This window comes from Hemitrygon akajei, chromosome 29 (genome assembly GCF_048418815.1).
Source record: "Hemitrygon akajei chromosome 29, sHemAka1.3, whole genome shotgun sequence".
Lineage (NCBI taxonomy): Eukaryota > Metazoa > Chordata > Chondrichthyes > Myliobatiformes > Dasyatidae > Hemitrygon > Hemitrygon akajei.
This window is the reverse complement of record NC_133152.1, coordinates 40345588-40358570: the sequence shown is the minus strand read 5'-3', so window position 1 is coordinate 40358570 and position 12983 is coordinate 40345588. Positions and strand designations below refer to the sequence as shown.

Below are 12983 nucleotides of genomic sequence, written 5' to 3'. Positions count from 1 at the left end.
TGGCGCTAATTCACTGCTCTGGATGTGTACAACTCCTCGGGGCCCGAGTACATAAACAGCAGAATCTCGAAGGTTTGTCGATGAGGTGATCCCAGCTTCACACAGCACAGAAGATTACAGCATGATAGGTGGTCCTTTCGTTCTGGGACAGCCTTAAAATAACCCTACTGGCTAATCCACTCCCCGGTTCCCATCTGCAACCTGCTCTTCAACCGCTCACCCAACCACTTCCAAAGTTCTTCGCCTCCCCCTGTCCTTCCAGCAATGATTTTCCAACTCCCAGTAACCCCTGCACAAGCAAGAATCTCCAAAATTCCTGTCTAACTTCCAGCCAATTCCTTTCAAAACACTCGGCGGCAACTCTGTACAGCAGTGATGTGGTCCTCTGCTGCTCTGTTCAAAGTTCAAAGTAACTTTTATTATCAGAAGGACATATATGTCACCACATACAACCCTGAGATTCGAATAAACTCTTCTCGGGCTTCAAGCAGGGTACAGGTATCAATTTTAACCGACGTTTCCATGATAAACTCTGCTATCTTCTTCAGGGATGATGCCTGGGGATGTCTAGGCAGGAGGTATTTATACCTGTGTATTCCGTCCCTCCTGATTGGTTAGTCCTGATCCAATCAGGTTTCCGCTCACCCACCTTGTCTACAATTGAATTCTTATTCTTACCTAGAGCAAGACCTTTGTCTTTGTAAAAAAAAATTTCCTCTCGTTTTATGCCAATGGCTTCCTTTACCAGGCGGTCTCAAAAGCACAGCAGTTTTGTGCCATCGAAGTCAATCCTATGGCCGTAAAATTACTGTGCCGTGCCAGTGCAATGGCTTCTGGGACTGCCTAGTAAAGGAAGCTATTGAAATAAAACCAGAAGAAAAGAATTTTTTACAAAGACGAAGGTCTCACTCTAAGTAAGAACTGGAATTCAATTGCAAACAAAGTGGGAGAGCAGAAACCTGATTGGATGAGGACTAACCAATCAGCAGGGATGGACCACAGGGGTATAAATATCATGGACCAGACATGCCCAGGCATCATCTCTGCAGAAGATGACCGAGTTTGTCATCAAAATGTCAATTATAATCGATACCTGTACCAGCTTGAAGACCGAGAAAAATTTATTTGTCATATATGCTGGGAAAGCACGAGATCCTTTTTAACCCTGAGGTTCCTTGTCCTGTGGGGATACTCTGCAAATCTATAGAATTATAAATATAACAGGATCAAAGAAAGATCAGGTAGACTGCAGAAGACAACCAACTGTGCAGGTGTGAATATAAGTAAATAGCAATAAATAACGAGAACATGAAACAACAAGGGAAAGAGTCCTTGAAGTGAGATCATTGATTGTGGGAACATCTCAATGGATGGGTAAGTGAGTGTACTTATTGTCTTTTGTTCAAGGGCCTGATGGTTGAAGGGTAGCAACTTGAGGTGGCCCGTCCACTTCAACGTTCGATGTGTCGTGCATTCAGAGATGCTCTTCTGCACGCCACTGCGGTAACGTGCAGTTACTTGAGTTGCTGTTACCTTCCTGTCAGCTTGGACCACCCTGGCCATTCTCCTCTGACCTCTCTCATTAACAGGGCGTTTCGCCCGCAGAACGGCAACTCACTGGACTCTTTTTTTTTTGGTTTTTCGCACCATTCTCTAAACTCTAGAGACTGCTGTGTGTGAAAATCCCAGGAGATCAGCAGTTTCTGAGATTCTCAGACCACCCTGTCTGGCACCAACAATGACTGCACAGTCAAAGCTGCAAAGATCATGTTTCTTTCCCATCCTGATGTTTGGTCTGAACAACAACTGAACCTCTTGACCATGTCTGCATGCTTTCATGCACTGATTGGCTGATTACATATTTGAATTAATGACCGGACGTACAGATTTACCTAATAGAGAGGCACTAAGTGTAGATCTAACCCCCAGTCTCCTCCCTTGCAAAGAAATCTGGCCCATCCAATTTTTCTTTATGCCTAAGTTCACCAGTGCAGGCAACATCCCGCATTGCCTCTCTTACACAGACATCCCACAGTTACTTTGGTGTGACCTCTTCCATCAAGTGAAAGAATGTGAACAGATAAAGCATTCGGAGTGGCGATGGCACTTACGGGACAGGATGCACTTCCTTCCAACCATCTGGTTTTCGGGGTGGGACGGTAGTGTAGAGGTTAGCACAATGCCTTATGGCGGCAGTGCCTGGAAGATTGGAGTTCAATTCCCGGACCTTACTGCGAGGAGTTTGCACGTTCTCTCTGTGACCGCGTGGGTTTCCTCCCGCACTCTAACGGCGTACGGGTTAGCGTTAGTGAGATGTGAGCATGTTATATTGGTGCCGGAAGCATGGTCCATCCCCCAGCGCACACTCGGACTGCGTTGGTTATCGACACAACCGACACATTTCACTTTCGATAAGCATGTGACAAATAAAACTAACCCTGAAACAAACTGCTCAATCAATTTCAACGTTCAAGTGAAGTTTGGATAGACAATAGACAATTGGTGCAGGAGTAGGCCATTTGGCCCTTTGAGCCAGCACCACCATTCAATGTGATCATGGCTGATCATCCACAATCAGTACCCCGTTCTTGCCCTCTCCCCATATCCCTTGACTCCGCTGTCTTTAAGAGCTCTATGTAACTCTTTAGTGAAAGCATCCAGAGAATTGGCCTCCACTGCATTCCATAGATCCACAACTCTCTGGGTGAAAAAGTTTTTCCTGACCTCCGTTTTAAATGGCCTACCCCTTATTCTTAAACTGTGGCCTCTGGTTCTCATCGGGAAGTACATGGATAGGTACGGTACATGGATGGTAGGGGTACGGAAGGCTATGGTCCTGATGCAAGCTGCCGGGATTGGGCAGTTAAATAGTTTTGGCATGGATTAGATGGGCTGAAGGGCCTGTTCTGAGCTTTCCTATGACACTATGACGCTAATCTTAATCACTACCTCAGTCTTGCAACACTATGACCATGTGGATCACTTTCCCACTACAATGAATTTTCATTTTTTTATTTCTTCCTATGTTTTTGAGTAATTTTTGGAAAATTTAAGTCTAATTTATGAATTTTGTTTGAATATGATTTCTCTAATGCTATGTCAGAATTAGAATCAGAATCATGTTTATTGTCACTCTCTTCCATGGCGTGAAATTTGTTGTTTTGAGGCAGCAGTACAACGCAAAGACATAAAATTGCTATAAACAACAACATAAATAATGGTGCGATACAGGAAGGGATTGCCTGTGATGTTGCTTCAAGTTGATGCATGTAATTGTGCATCTGACAATGAACTTGACCTGACATTCAGCGTCTGGTATATTGGCCTTCATAGATTAAAGTATTGGGTACAGGAGATATTGAAGTTGTATAAGACATTGGTGAGGCCTAATCTGAGTACTGTGTGTAGTTTTGGTCACCTACCTATAGGAAAGATATAAATAAGATTGAAAGAGTACAGAGGAAATTTACAAGAATGTTGCCGGGTCTGGAGGACCTGAGTTATAAGGAAAGATTGAATAGGTTAGGACTTTATTCCTTAGAATGTAGGAGATTGAGGAGAGATTTGATAGAGGTATACAAAATTATGACAGGTATCTATAGGGTAAATGCAAACACACACACACATGCTGGAGGAACTCAGCAGGTCAGGCAACATCTAAGGAAATGAATAAATAGCTGATGTTTTGGGCTGGGACCCTTCTTCAGGACTGAGGTTGGGTGAGGTCATGGGTTAAGGGGGAAAGGTGAAATGTTTAAGGGGAACATGAGGGGAATCTTCTTCACTTGGAGGGTGGAATGAGCTGCCAGCACAAGTGGTGAATGTAGGGTCGATTTCAACATTCAAGTGAACTTCCGATAGGTACGTACAAGGGTGGGAGGGGTATGTAGCCCAGGTGTAGGTCGATGGGACTAGGCAGTTTAAAAGGTTCAGCACGGACCAGATGGGCCAAAGGGCCTGTCTTGGTGCTGTAGATTTCTATGACTCTACAATCTCATCACTATGTTCCATCAAGAGTTCCAGAGAAATGTAGATAATAAAATTGAAAGAAATAGTTCCTCACTTTAAGCTTCCAAAGACTATAACATCAAGGGACTCACCAAAATCACTAAACATTCAGTGTAAGATCTTTTATTTTTGCATGCAGGGCACCTATAATTGTTCTAACTGGACGGTATGCTTCAACACAAGAGGTTCTGCAGATGCTGGAAATCCAGAGCAACAGACCCAGAACACTGTAGAAACCTTTGCTGGTCAGGCACCGTCCACGGAGATGATGTTTCGGGCCGAGACCCGTCACCAGTCCTGGGCAAAAATGTCGACCGTTTGTTCTCCTCCGTGGATACTGCCTGACCTGCTGAGTTCCCGCTGGATGAAGATGAGCTTTATTTGTCACATGTACGTCAAAACGTACAGTGAAGTGTGTCGTTTGCGTCAAAGACCAACACAGTCCGCGGATGTGCTGGGGGCAAGCCCACAAGTATTGCCTTGAATCTGGCACCAACATGGCCTGCCCACAAGTTACAACTTAATAATGTGGGAAGAAACTGAGCTCCCAGAAGAAACCCATGTGGTCCCAGGGAGAGGGCGGAAGTACACACACATCCCTTAAGGAATTGAAACTGGATTTCCGGCACTGTAAAGCATTTATGCTAACTGCTACATTAACATGCACAGTCAGTTTTATGATCCGTTTTAGATTAGCTTGCTCTAGATTTAATAAGGTCTGCCGGATTCTGATGAAATCCATCTCGTCACCCCCCCCCCCCCCCCCCGCCCCCCACTCCTGTACTAACCAGCCATTCCCACCCTGTTGTCTTTACTGCAGGCTTTCAAGGGTTAATTTCCCAACCATCTATTTCCACCTAGCTGGTGGAATTAGTCAGGACTCAGAGCCGGAGTTGGCTGGGTTCAAAACAAGGCTGTGAGTTTCAGTGATGACTCAGAAGGCAGCCCAGAGTCAAAAGGTTATGGGTTCAAGACCCACATCAGAGCTTTCTGCTCTTAGCACAGACCCACTGCAACACTGAGGAAACGTTGCCCTGTCACCGAAGACCAGCATTAACCCTTGTTGGCTCTTCCATTAGCTTGTGGTCAAATTACTTAATCAGGTTCCAGAGCTCTACTGGCCATGACCCACACACATTCCACTTCAGAAAATGGTGCCAAAGATGAGAAACTTCATAGTTGGGCCAGTGAACACGGGGTTATTCTACTTGTGAGCAAAGATGACTGATAAGCCCTTAAGACATAAGAGCAGAATTAGGCCATTCAGCCCATCGAACCTGCCCTGCCACTTGATCAGGGCTGATTTATTAACCCTCTCAACCACATTCTCTTGCCTTCTCCCCATGACCTTTGATGCCTTTGCGAATCAGGAACCCATCAGCCTCTGCTTTAGATATACCCAATGACTTGGCCTCCACTGTAGATTTAGATTTCCAGGAGAAACTGCACACTCTTATGGTAAATCTGGATAATTACTCCACATTTTCACCTCCCCAGAATGAGTTTCCTGTCCCAAAGTCAAGTTAAAATGACTGAACATGTATCCAAACAAGCGAAACAGTGTGCCTCTGGACCATGGTGAACCCACAAGATACATATCACACACAGCACACAAACTAGAATATTACCTTAATAAGTTACCATAAATAAATGAACATAACCACAGGTATTCACTTTGCATCATAACCTACTGTGTCTGTTAACCTTTCCCGTCTTTCCCACCCGAGCACAGACCCTCTCTCTAATTCACCCTCCCACTGACGTAGTAGCTCCTCTCTCCACAGACGCCAGCAGGCCTGCCAAGTGTTTCTGGAATCTCCTCTTTCGGTTTCAGATTCTGGACCTGTCTCGTTCCAGATCACGGCGGGTTTATTTTTGATGATTTCTGCACGATCCTTTGCTGATTTTAACTACCAGTAAGGGGCTACAGAAAAGCAAGTTGTAGTTGCAGGTTCTCATGCCGATTGTCTACTTAGCGGCGTTAGCTGCCGCTCAACTGGGTACAAGTGCAAAAGCAGCCGGTGAACACAGGTACAATGCAAATGAAGCCACTTCTGTCGCAGAGTGCGGACAAGACATCAGGAAGTGCCAGTGGCTACTGAGTAACTTCACCAGCACTTTATATCAGACAAGAGATTATATATAAAGTCATGTTTTGAACAGTTAAACAGTTGCGACCACAAAGCTGAATGCTTCCACCCCAGCAGCTCAATGTCAATGATTCTCAGTGTTCACTTACAGATGGACAACTGAGCACTCAGCGAAAGAGCGAAGAGCACACGTAAGGAAGCAGACATCACAAACTTACCGATCCACACAGGATGTCCCGTCAGTTCGTTACACCTCCTCTCATGAGACGTTCCCTCCTGTCAAAAAAAAAAGCAGATAGTCAGAAGTTTCAAAGAAAGTAGACTGACGTTCAACTTTCATCAGCTGTGGTTTGCAATCAACTACCTGATGTCATTTTTCTCGGCCATTAGCCTGTTCCTAGAAGTTTTGTGTTATCTGCTTTCACTGCCCCACCTACCCCGTACACTTTTCCTGTCCTCGGTCACCCTCCTAACCCAGAAGCTCCGATGTGCTTGGTAAAGAGGCAAAAATGAAAACACTGCAGGAGTTTATTTGCGCTGAGAGAGCAAATCCTCAGGAGGGAAATATTGAGAGAGGGAGGCGGGAGGGAGGAAGAGAGGGATGGAGAGAGGGAGGGAGAGACAGGGAGAGAGAGAGGAGGGAGACAGACAGATAGAGAGACTGAGAGGGGAGAGAGGCTGACAGAAAGAGAGATGGGGAGAGAGAGAGAGACAGAGAGAGAGAGAGAAAGAGAGAGAGTGAGAGAGAGGGAGGGAGAGAGAAAGAAAGAGAGAGAGTGAGAGAGAGGGAGGGAGAGAGAGAGAGACAGAGAGAATCAGATAGACAGAAATGGGCAGAGAGGACAGGGAATGAGAGAGAGTCAGAGAGGGAGGGACAGAAGGAGACGGAGAAAGAGAATGAGGGGGACAGAGGGAGAGGAATAGAGAGAGAGAGAAACAAAGCAAGACAGGGAAAGGGAAAGAGAGAAAGAGACAGAGAGACAGGCTGAGAGAGAGATAGAAGAACATTGGACTAAATCTCCGTTCTGGAAACCAGCTGAAAATGTGGTGGACCAAAGCCAAATAAAATTTACCAACTGTTGAGAGAAAATTATGATGATCCCTGCCACAGAGGACTGTAACTGACCTCTAAGTAGTGTAATGACACACATCCTCACACTCCCACATGTGCAAACACGCATGCATATCGCATACACACGTGCATGTACTCACACACTCACATGCACACACACTTCTGCACATGTCCTGTACATCTCACACACAGTGTAAGAAAGTTGCTGCGATACTTAGCTGGTGAAAACTCTGCACATGTGTAATGGTTGTGTCAAATCGAAACAGCTGTATGGGGTCTCCCCCGGTAGTGAACCATATTTTCTAAACTCTCTAACTTCCCCTCCCTCCTCCCAGAGAAATAAAAATCTTAATCCCTCTGCTACTTCGTGACATGTCGTCAGCAGGTTTAAACTACTGGGCAGGTCAACAAATGCCTCGTACTTCATGTATCTGATTGAGCTACTCCTTTCCCTGATCATAAAAACTGTTCAGCTTTTTCTTCTCTCTCTGTCCATCGTCTTGTGACAGAAATTGGGAGGGGTGGGGGGGGGGGGAAGGAGCCATTATCTCCCATCTTGAAAGACTCTGCAGTGTCTAAAAATAAGAATCACAATTGTTAGAAGGAACGAGGGTATTCAATGGTCCTGCAGCCTCACAAGCTCGTCAATAAATTTCTTGTTCCCTTTTCTCTGGTTGAGATTCATTGCCTAATATGGAGCGGGCTGCTTTCTAAGTTATTTCTAGTGTGTGTGATAATACTCGCTGGGATGCCTGGATTGGCTGTAGTTGAAATTCTGTAAATTCTGCCTTCACAGGACATTTACCAGTGAAATGGTGTCATAGAAAAGAGGTTTGCAAAGTGCAGTGGATTGGCGATAGGTTACATTAAAAAAAAACCTTGACATCTCTTTTCCCCTCCCTCCTCCCACCCCCCCATTCCACGTGCCCCGGACAGCAGGAAAGCCGGCCTCACACCCCGCGATATCAGCAGTAGCCCTGGTCCGTGAAATGAGTCAGAGGTGGCAATTTTGGCTCGTCTTAATGCACAGTTGTTTCTGGCCGTTGCACCACATTCTGCCCGCATGGTCTAACGCATGTGCCGTTGCTGCTGCACTGGACAGGTTGTGGGAGAACCTCACAATGTAGAACTACGCCCAGAGGTGTACAGATCCTGTCAGTATCAAAGTACTTCCACCCCTCTCCTTAACTCACCCACCCCTTGCCTCGTGTGCCTTTGCTACCAATTGACGTCACAACTGGAAAGCAGAGCTGGCTGGACCCTTCTCATCTGAAAACCCGTGACAAACACCCTCACTTGCACCCTGTGCTTCTTAACAAAGTTCAAGGTAAACTTTTTACCAGGGTATTCAGTATGTCACCATATACTACCCTGAGATTCATTTCCCTGCAGGCATTCACAGCGGAACAAAGAAATAAAATAGAGAAGCTATACATAAACGAAGACTGACAAATGGTTCAAATAAGTAAAAGAAATAAGTAAGAAGAATAACTAAATAGACAGATAAATAGATGGATAGATAGATAGATAAATAAATAAATAAATGGATAGACAGAAAAATAGATGGATGGGTAAGTGGATAGATAGATGGACAGATAGATAGACAGACAGACAGACTGACTGAGAACATGAGTTGTACAGTAATGGAAAGTGAGTCAGTAGGTTGTGGAATCAGTTCAGTGCTGAGGTGAGTGCAGTTATCCACGCTGGTTCAGGAGCCTGATGCTTGAAGGGTAATAACTGTTCCTGAACCAGGCGGTGTGAGTCCTGAGGCTCCTGTACCTCCTTTCCAAAGGCTGAGCTGAGAGTACGGTCTGGATGCTGCTTTCTTGTGGCAGCGTTCAATGGTGGGGAGGGCTTTTCCTGGGATGAAGTGTGCTGTATTAGTGCCACCTCCCAATAGCACAGCATTTAAATCATTCATTCTCATCCGCGCTTTCCATTTCTTCCCACCGTCTACTCCCTCCCTACAGAGGCAGAATTCCTCCGGAGAGGGCCTTGTTCCCAGACTCCAGAACTCCCTGTGTAAATCCCCCCTGATCTCTCCTCCTCCTTTGGGAAGCAAGGATGGAAATGGATCTGCCAATGTCTTTAGACAGCTGGGAATGGGGCACTTCCCTGTGCCTTCTCTCCCCACCTTCGCCCTCCAAGCCGCAACAACCCGGGGGTTGGGTGGAGCCAAGGAGAATTGGGAGACCCCCTCACTCACTGTGTCAGTAAGGCCGGCTGGCTGCTGCTCTCTCTCCCGTCCATCGCTGATTCTGTCACCCTCTCCCCTCATACAGATGGGTTTTGCTCATTTCTAACTGACGGACAGTTTGGATCATGAAGCTTTCCCGGGAACGGAACGTTATTGTTAGACGGGAACTGCCAGTGCACTGCCTGAGCTAATCAAAGCTTTGGTAGATAAGGCTGATAGCAGCAGCCCAGCAGATACTGGGGGTTTTAATGATACGAAGCTTCAGGAAGTCCCTTTGCTTGACTTCATCAGATATAAACCAATCACAGGTCAGCAAGCTCCTTCTTTAATAAAGACAAAGATTAGCTTTATTTGTCACGCGTACATTGAAACGTACAGCGATGTTTATCATTTGCATCCAGGGATGTGCTGAAGACTGTTTCTAAGTGTTGCTGTGCTTTCAGTGCCAACATAGCATGCCCACAACTTACTGGCCCTAACCCGTATGTCTTTGGAATGATTATTTATTTATTGAGGTATAGCATGGGCGGGCCTTTCCAGCCCTTTGAGTTTCAGTGCCCAGCAAGCCCCTATTTAACCCTAGCCTAATCACAGGACGGTATACAAAGATCAATTAACCCATCGACTGGTACGTCTTTGGACTGTGGGACAAAACCAGGGCAGCCGGAGGAAACCCATCTGGTTAGGGGGAAAATGTACAAACTCATTACAGACAGCGGCGGGAGTTAAACCCCTATCTACCGACCGCTGGCGAAGAAAAGCGTTACGCTGACGGCCATGCTCCCGTGCTGTCGTGCACTCGGCCTGCCTTTGAATCCAGTTCATTGGCTCTCACCGGAGGGCATCTGGTTCCCTGAGCTGAGGCATAGGGTTCTACCGACACCGTCCCAACACATCACAGCTCCAAGTTCAAAGTAAATTTATTGTCAAAGTACATATATGTCACCATATGAGATCCATTTTTGTGCAGGCATTTAAAGGGAAAAAGGAAGACAATAGAATTTATGGAAAACTCTACATAATCAAAGAAACACGAGCAACCAGTGTTCAAAAGAGGACAAGCTGGGCAAATTAAAAATACTGAGGACACGAGCTGTACGGAAAGTGAGTCCGTAGGTCGTAGAAGCAGTTCAGGGTTGAGGTGAGTGAAGTTATACACAACAGTTCAGCAGTCCGATGGTTTGAGGGTAATAGCTGATCCTGAGCCTGGTGGTGTGGAACCTAAGGCTCCTGTACTTCCCGTGAGAAGAGAGAACATGGCCTGGATGGTGGGGGCCGTTAATGATGAATGCTGCTTGAATGGGGGGGGGGAGGGAAAGGATTTGCTTGTGACGGACTTGCCTGTGCCCACTACTTTCTGTAACCTTTTCCGTTCCTGGGAATTGGTGTTTCCATACCACACCATAATGCAACCAATCAGGATACCCAAGGAACACACACAAAGTGCTGGAGGAACTCAGCAGGCCAGGCAGCATCTGTGGAAAAGAGTGAACAGTCGACACTTCCGGCTGAGACATCGACAGTTTACTCTTTTCCATAGACGCTCCCTGGCCTGCTGAGTTCCTCCAGCATTCTGTGCGTGTTGTTTGGGTTTCCAGCATCTGCAGATTTTCTCTTGCTTGTGCAATCAAGATTCTCTTCACTGTGCATCGATAGAAGTTTGTCAAAGTTTTTGGTGACAGGCCGAATCTCTGCATGTGACAGTCTCTACGGCCAAGGGGTTTGCATTCATTAAATCCATATAAAACTAATAAAGATCCCCCAACCACGATATGTCCCGGAATGCTTCACACCTGATGAATGTGGGAGAAAGGATGGCTATTTTGTGCCTGGCCAGCTCCCACAGAGAGCACTGAGTGGAAGATGGACTGTTGTGCTGCAGACATTGATTTTTTATATAAAAATAAAATTAAAGATTACTTAGTGATGGAACACAGTATCTCTTCCAGCCCAAAGAGCCAGCGCCACCCAATCACACCCATGCGACCAATGAACTGCAAATCTGTACTTCTTTGGAATGCTGGAGGAAACCGATGGGCGGAACATTCAAACTCACTACAGGCAGCAGCGGGATTTGAACCCAGTCTGCGGGGCGCTGCACCATCCGCTACACTACTGTGCCACACCCTGCCCCCCCCCCCACAAATCAAATCAGCAAGGATTGTGCGGGAGGGGGGCGGCCTGCGAGTGTCACCCTGCTTCCAGTACCAACACAGCATGCCCACAACTTATTAACCCTAAACATACTGAATATCTTCGGACCGTGGGAGGAAACCAGAACACCCGGAGGAAACCCATGCGGACACGGGGAGAACGTGCAAACTCCTTACAGACAGCGGCAGGAACTGAACCCCACGACCTTACACCTGGCGCTATAAAGCCAGAGTTTCACAGACCGCTACCTGACCGGTGGATAGAATTTGGCCTGGACAATACCTTCTCTGACTTACTTATTTTGAGATACAGAGCGGAACAGGCCCAACTCCCAGCAACCCACCGATCAACCCTAACCGAATCACAGGACAATTGACAGTGACCGTGGACAGTATTCCAACTGGCTGCATCACCACCTGGTCTGTGTGTGGGGGGGGGGGGGGGGGGCGTGCTGGTTTACCGCACAGGATCGAAACAAGCTGCAGAGAGTTGTAAACTCAGTCAGCTCCATCATGGGCACTAGCCTCTGTAGTATCCAGGACACCTTCAAGGAGCGATGCCTCAAAAAGGTGGCATCCATCATTAAGGACCCCCATCACCCAGGACATGTCCTCTTCTCACTGTTACCATCAGGAAGGAGGTACAGAAGCCTGAAGACACACACTCAGCGATTCAGGAACAGCTTCTTCCCCTCTGCCATCGGGAAGGAGGTACAGAAGCCTGAAGACACACACTCAGCGATTCAGGAACAGCTTCTTCCCCTCTGCCATCGGGAAGGAGGTACAGAAGCCTGAAGACACACACTTAGCGATTCAGGAACAGCTTCTTCCCCTCTGCCATCGGGAAGGAGGTACAGGAGCCTGAAGACACACACTTAGCGATTCAGGAACAGCTTCTTCCCCTCTGCCATCGGGAAGGAGGTACAGGAGCCTGAAGACACACACTCAGCGATTCAGGAACAGCTTCTTCCCCTCTGCCATCGGGAAGGAGGTACAGAAGCCTGAAGACACACACTCAGCGATTCAGGAACAGCTTCTTCCCCCAGCTGTCTGAATGGATAATGAACCCATCAACACTACCTCACTACTTTTTTAAATTTCTTTTTTTCAACTACTTATTTAATTTAGCTGTTTTATAGATACATACTTACTGTATTTCACATTTTTTTCTATTTTTCTGTATTGCATCGTACTGCTGCCGCAAAGACAACAAATTTCACGGCACATGCCGGTGATATTAAACCTGATTCTGATTCAATTGACCCGCTAACCGCGGGAGAAAACCCAGCGTCCACGGGAAGAACGTACAGGCTTCCTTACGGAGGATGCCGGAATCGAACTCTGTACTCCAACGGCCCCAAGCTCTAATAGGGTCACACTAACTCCTATGCTGCTGTGACCAAGGAAAAGGACTCCATCGTTTCTATTAAGCTGATTTGAAACATGAGAGTACGCCACAC

General features: G+C 46.6%; 1 protein-coding gene across 8 annotated transcripts in view; it reads right to left on the bottom strand.

The window, feature by feature from the left end:
* The window catches only part of casz1 (castor zinc finger 1), a 524871-nt gene that overhangs the window by 362769 nt on the left and 149119 nt on the right, over positions 1-12983 (bottom strand). For all 8 annotated transcript variants that reach the window (XM_073032178.1, XM_073032184.1, XM_073032182.1 and 5 more), the window contains exon 3: positions 6317-6374. The gene's annotated coding sequence lies outside the window, so the exon portion shown is untranslated. The remainder of the gene's footprint in view (positions 1-6316; positions 6375-12983) is intronic.